Source organism: Aethalodelphis obliquidens, unplaced genomic scaffold (assembly GCF_003676395.1).
Source record: "Aethalodelphis obliquidens isolate GAN/ISIS:26980383/991018 unplaced genomic scaffold, ASM367639v1 scaffold4, whole genome shotgun sequence".
NCBI lineage: Eukaryota > Metazoa > Chordata > Mammalia > Artiodactyla > Delphinidae > Aethalodelphis > Aethalodelphis obliquidens.
Window position 1 is genome coordinate 30,200,820 of NW_020837948.1, and position 6,000 is coordinate 30,206,819.

Below are 6,000 nucleotides of genomic sequence, written 5' to 3' on the forward strand. Positions count from 1 at the left end.
TACATGCACCTTGTGCCCCAGTTTTTATGTCTGGTGCCCAGTTTTTTGGTTGCCATCCAGGGGTGCCCTTGATCACCAGTGGAGCTTGTGTTCACGAGTTCAATGGGACAGCAGCAAAGAAACAAATAGTTCTTACCTGGCAATTACCCCATGGCTAAGCACAGAGGGAGCAAATAGAAAAACCCAGCTCCCTGTCTCCTCTGAAAGAGGTATATTTTCAGGCATTAAAATCTATGACCTGAGAGTCTGGTTTCCAATCAGCCTGAATCTAGATGCTGACTGAGATCCTTCCCTTTGGGACAATGACAGATCTTGGCAAACCCTCAACTACAGGGAGTCACTAAAAATAAAACAGGCTGATTGGAAAGTCACAAAGGTTTGAGAGATAACCAAGAGCCAGGGCAGATCCTTCAGGATGAGGAGATGTTGCTCTTTTATATAATGCATAGACACCAGCTGAGAATCAAGCAAAATTAAGAAAAACAGGAATATGTTCCAAAAAGAGCAAGGTAAAACCTCAGAAAAAAACCTTAGTGAAATGGATATAAGTGATTTACTGGATAAAAGCTCAAAATAACAGTCATAAATATGCTTACTGAGCTCAGAAGAACAGATGAGCGAAGAAAATGTCACTAAAGACATACAAAATGTAAGAAAGTACCAAATAGAAGTCATCGAGCTTAGGAATACAATAATTGAACTGAAAAGCACAATAGAGGGGTCCAACAGCAGATTAGATGAAGCAGAAGAAAAGAAAAGTGAACTCAGAGACACAGTAGTGTAACTCATTCAATCAGAGAAGCAAAAAGAAAACAGAATAAAAAAAAGAGTGAAGATAGTTTAATGGAGTTATGGATATCAAGCAATCAACATTTCCATTTTAAGAGTACAGAAAGAGGAGAGAGAGAAAGGAGCAGAAAACTTATTTGAAGAAATGATGGCTGAAAACGTCCCTAACTTGTGGAAAAAGACACCCAGATCCAAGAAGCCCAGAGAGTCCAAACAAGAGAAACCCAAAGAGACCTACAATAAGACACATTATAATTAAAGTGTCAAAAGTTAAATAAAAGGAAAGAATCTTAAAAGCAGCAAGTGAAAAACAACTATGTACAGGAGAACCCACATAAGATAATGAGCAGATTTTTGAACAGAAACTTTGCACACCAGAAGGGAGTGGTAAGATATATTCAAAGTTCAGAAAGAAATAACAAACAAAAAACAACTGTCAAGCAAGGATATGCTACCTGGCAAATTTATCCTTCAGAAACCAACATGAGATAGAGAGTTTTCCAGATGAGGAAAAGGAGTTTATCACCACTAAACTGGCCTTGCAAGAAAAGTTAAAAGGACTTCTTTAGGCTGAAAAAGGGGCACAAATAAGTAAGAGGAAAACATATGAAAGTATAAATCTCATTGATAAAGGCAGGTAAATAGTAAAACTCAGAATAATCTAATGTTATAAAGTTGATAAAATAATCACTTGTAAAGCTAATATTAAAGTTAAAGGACAAATTAGTAAAAAATAGTTATAACTACAATAATTTGTTAAGGAATACACAAAAAAAAGATGTCAATTTTGACATCAAAAACATAAAACATGAGGGGGGTTAAAAATGTAGAGCTTTAGAATGTGATCAAACTTAATATGTTATCAATGTAAAAGGACTGTTATAAATTTGTTATTTCCTGTAAGCCTCATAAGCCACAAAAGATAAAAAGAATGGAAATTAACATATCATTACAGAAAATTATCAAATCACAAATGAAGAGAGCAAGAGAAGGAGGAACAGAGGAATTTTCAATCATCCAGAAAACAAACAAAATGGCAGTAAGTCTTATCAATCAGTACTTTAAATATAAATGTACTGGGACTTCCCTGGTGGCGCAGTGATTGGGAATCTGCCTGCTAATGCAGGGGACACAGGTTCGAGCCCTGGTCTCGGAAGATCCCACATGTCGCGGAGCAACTAAGCTGCAACTAAAAAAAAGCCCATACACAGCAATGAAAACCCAATGCAGCCGAAAATAAATAAATAAATAAATTTTTATATATATATATATATATATATATATAAATGTACTAAGTTGATCTCCAGTGAAAAGACAAAGTGGCTGAACGGATTAAAAAAAAACAACAAAAAAGACTCAACTATTTGCTGCTTACAAGAGACACACTTCAGGTTCCTGTTTGGTTGAAGGCTTCCCTAATTAGAGACAAGATGGCAGAGTAGAAGGACTTGAACTCACCTGCTCTCACAAAAACACGAAAATCACAACTAACTGCTGAACAATCATTGGGAAAAAAAAATAACAAAAAAACAACAAAACAAACAAACAAAAGAAAAACACTGGAACCTACCAAAAAATGTATCTTACATCAAAAGACAAAGAAGAAGGGCTTCCCTGGTGGCGCAGTGGTTGAGAGTCCACCTGCCGATGCAGGGGATGCAGGTTCGTGCCCCGGTCCGGGAGGATACCGCATGCCGCGGAGCGGCTGGGCCCATGAGCCATGGCTGCTGAGCCTGTGCGTCTGGAGCCTGTGCTCCGCAACGGGAGCAGCCACAACAGTGAGAGGCCCGCATACCGCAAAAAAAAAAAAAAAGAAGAAAGACAAAGAAGAAGCCACGATGAGAGGATAGGAGGGGTGCAATCGTGACAAAATCAAATTCCATAACTGCTGGGTGAGCCACCCAGAAACTGGAAAATAATTATATTGCAGAGGTTGCCCCACAGGAGTGAAAGTTCTGAGCCCTACATCAGGCTTCCAAGCCTGGGGGTCTGGCATTGGAAGGAGAAGCTCCCAGAGCATCTGGCTTTGAAGGCCAGTGGGGTTTGATCACAGGAATTCCACAGGACTGGGGGAAACAGAAACTCCACTCTTCGAGAGTGCACACAACAATGTCTTGTGAGCACCAGGACCCAGGGGAAAAAGCAGTGACCTCATAGAAGTCTGGGGCCAGACTCACCTGCTGGTATTGGAGGGTCTCCTGTGGAGGCAGGGGCCTCTGTGGGGACAAAGACCCTGGTGGCAATAGTTCTGGAGTACTCACTGCTGTGAGCCCACTTGGAGGCTGCCATTTTCTCAACAAGATCTGGCCCCACCCAACAGCCTGTAGGCTCCAGTGCTGGGATGCCTCAGGCCAAACAACAAACAGGGTGGGAACATAGACCCATCCATCAGCAGACAGCCTGCCTAAACTTGTCCAGAGTGCACAGCCACCTCTAAACAGACCCCTTGACACAACCCTGCCCATCAGAGGGACAAGACCCAACTCCACCCAGCAGTGGGCAGGAAACAGTCCCTCCCACCAGGGAGCTTGCAAAAGCCTATTAGACCAGCCTTATCCACCAAGTGGCAGACAGCAAAAGCAAGAAGAACTACAACCCTGCAGCCGGCACAACAGAAACCATAATCAGAGAAAGCTAGGCAAAATGAGATGGCAGAGAAATATTGTGCAGACAAAGGAACAAGATAAAACTCCAGAAGAAAAACTAAGTGAAGTGGAGACAGGCAATCTATCCCCAAAAGAATTCAGAGTAATAACAGTAAAGATAATCCAAGATCTCAGAAAAAGAATGGAGGTACAGACCAAGAAGATACAAGAAATGTTTAACAAAGAGCTAGAATATGTAAAGAACAAAAAAAAGAGATGAACAATTCAAAAACTGAAATGAAAAATACCTAGAAAGAATCAATAGCAAAATAAATGGGGCAGAAGAATGGATAAGTGAGCTGGAAGACAGAATGATGAAAATCAGTTCCATGGAACAGAATAAAGAAAAAAGAATGAAAAGAAAGAGGACAGTCTAAGAGACCTGTGGGACAACATTAAATGCACGAACAGTCACATTATAGGGGTCCCAGAAGGAGAAGATAGAAAGGACCTGAGGAAATATTTGAAAAGGTAATAGCTGAAAATTTTCCTAACATGGGAAAGGAAACAGTCATCCAAGTCCAGGAAGGACAGTCCCAGGCAGGATAAACCGAAGGAGGAACACCCTGAGATACACAGTAATCAAACTGACAGAACTTAAAGACAAAGAGAAAATATTAAAAGCAACGGGCTTCCCTGGTGGCGCAGTGTTGAGAGTTTGCCTGCAGATGCAGGGACACAGGGTTGTGCCCCAGTCCGGGAAGATCCCACATGCCGTGGAGTGGCTGGGCCCGTGAGCCATGGCCACTGAGCGTGCGTGTCTGGAGCCTGTGCTCTGCAACAGGAGAGGTCACAACAGTGAGAGGCCCGCATAACGCAAAAAAAAAAAAAAAAAAAGGAATACAAATGCAATACTAAAGTCAGTCATCAAATCACAACAGAGGAGAACAAAATAGGAAGGGGAGAAGAAAGACCTACAAAAACAAATCCAAAACAATTAACAAAATGGCACTAAGAACAAACATATTGATAATTACATTAAACATAAACAGATTAAATGCTCTAAGGAAAAGACATAGACTAGGGACTTCCCTGGTGGTGCATTGGTTAAGAATCTGCCTGCCAATGCACGGGACACGGGTTTGATCCCTGGTCTGGGAAGATCCCACATGCTGCAGAGGAACTAAGCCTGTGCACGACAACAGCTGAGCCTGCACTCTAGAGCCCATGAACCACAACTGCTGAGCCCGCGTGCCACAGCTACTGAAGCCCGCACGCCTAGAGCCCATGCTCCACAACAAGAGAAGTCACCGCAGTGAGAAGCACATGCACCACAACAAAGAGTAGCTCTCACTGGCCACAACTAGAGAAAGCTCATGGACGGCAACAAAGACCCAACGCAGCCATAAATAAATAAATTTTAAAAAAAGACAAAACAATTAACAAAATGGCAATAAGAACATACATACTGATAATTACCTTAAGTGTAAATGGATTGAATGCTCCAACCAAAAGACACAGACTGGCTGAATGGATACAAAAACAAAAACCATATATATGTTGCCTACAAGAGACCCGTTTCAGATCTAGGCACACATACAGACTGAAAGTGAGAGGGTAGAAAAAGGTATTCCATGCAAATGGAAATCAAAAGAAAGCTGGAGTAGCAGTATGCATATCAGACAAAATAGATTTTTAAATAAAGACTGTTACAAGAGACAAAGAAGGACGCTACATAATGATCAAGGGATCAATCCAAGAAGAAGATAAAACAAGTATAAATATATATGCACCCAACATAGGAGCACCTCAATATATAAGGCACATATTAATAGCCATAAACATAATAGCTATGTCACTATTATGACAGTAACATAATAATAGTGCGGGACTTTAACACTCACTTTCATCAATGAACAGATCATCCAGACAGAAAATCAATAAGGAAACACAGGCCTTAAATGACACATTTGACCAGATGGACTTAATTGATATTTATAGAACACTGCATCCAAAAGCAGCAAAAGACACATTCTTTTCAAGTGCACTTGGAACATTCTCCAGGACTGATCACATGCTGGCCCACAAAGTGAGCCTCGGTAAATTTAAGAAAACTGAAATCACATCAAGCATTTTTTCTGACCACAACGTTATGAGATTAGAAATCAACTACAAGAAAAAAAAACTTTAAAAAACCACAAACTCGTGGAGGCTAAACAATATGCTACTAAACAACTAATGGATCACTGGAGAAATCAAAGAGGAAATCAAAATATACCTAGAGACAAATGAAACTGAAAGCACAATGATCCAAAACCTCTGGGAAGCACCAAAAGCAGTTCTAAGAGGGAAGTTTATAGTACAATCTTACCTCAAGAAATAAGAAAAATCTCAAACAACCTAACCTTATGTCTAAAGCAACTAGAGAAAGAAGAACAAACAAAACTGAAAGTTACTAGAAGGAAAGAAATCATAAAGAGCAGAGCAGAAAAAAACGAAATAGAGACAAACAAAACAATAGAAAAGATGAATGAAACTAAAAGTTCGTTATTTGAAAAAAACAAAAATGATAAACCTTTAGCCAGACTCGTCAAGAAAAAAAAGGAAGAGGACTCAAATCAATGAA